At 59.4% G+C, this 293-nt stretch overlaps 1 protein-coding gene across 1 annotated transcript in view; it reads right to left on the bottom strand.

Annotated features, from left to right (window-relative positions):
- LOC104512272 (rho guanine nucleotide exchange factor 10-like protein) overlaps nucleotides 1-293 on the bottom strand; it is a gene marked incomplete at its 3' end in the record, with an annotated part of 15631 nt that overhangs the window by 14874 nt on the left and 464 nt on the right.

The following is a 293-nucleotide window of genomic DNA, read 5'->3' as shown; positions in this document are numbered from 1 at the left end:
CAGCCCCTGTCACAAGCAATGAGGACAAGTTGGGGAAACAGACACAGTGCCAGGCTGCAGCATGCCAAAGGAGGGGGGGACACACAAACCCCAAAGCTGTGGGGTACTCAAAACCCATCCAAATCCCCCCCAAAAACCCCACGTACCCTTCCTGCCGGCACCAGACCAGTCCATCTGCGGAGAGGAAAAGCAAAGGGAAGCAACGTTGACACCCAGGCTTGGGCTGGTGACAACCTGGGCACCCAAAGGGGACACGGTGGGGACATCAGGCACCCCCCCACCTCTCCTCCTCA

The sequence above is a fragment of the Eurypyga helias genome, unplaced genomic scaffold (assembly GCF_000690775.1).
Source record: "Eurypyga helias isolate BGI_N326 unplaced genomic scaffold, ASM69077v1 scaffold5217, whole genome shotgun sequence".
Classification (NCBI taxonomy): domain Eukaryota; kingdom Metazoa; phylum Chordata; class Aves; order Eurypygiformes; family Eurypygidae; genus Eurypyga; species Eurypyga helias.
This window is presented reverse-complemented; position numbering and strand designations above follow the sequence as displayed.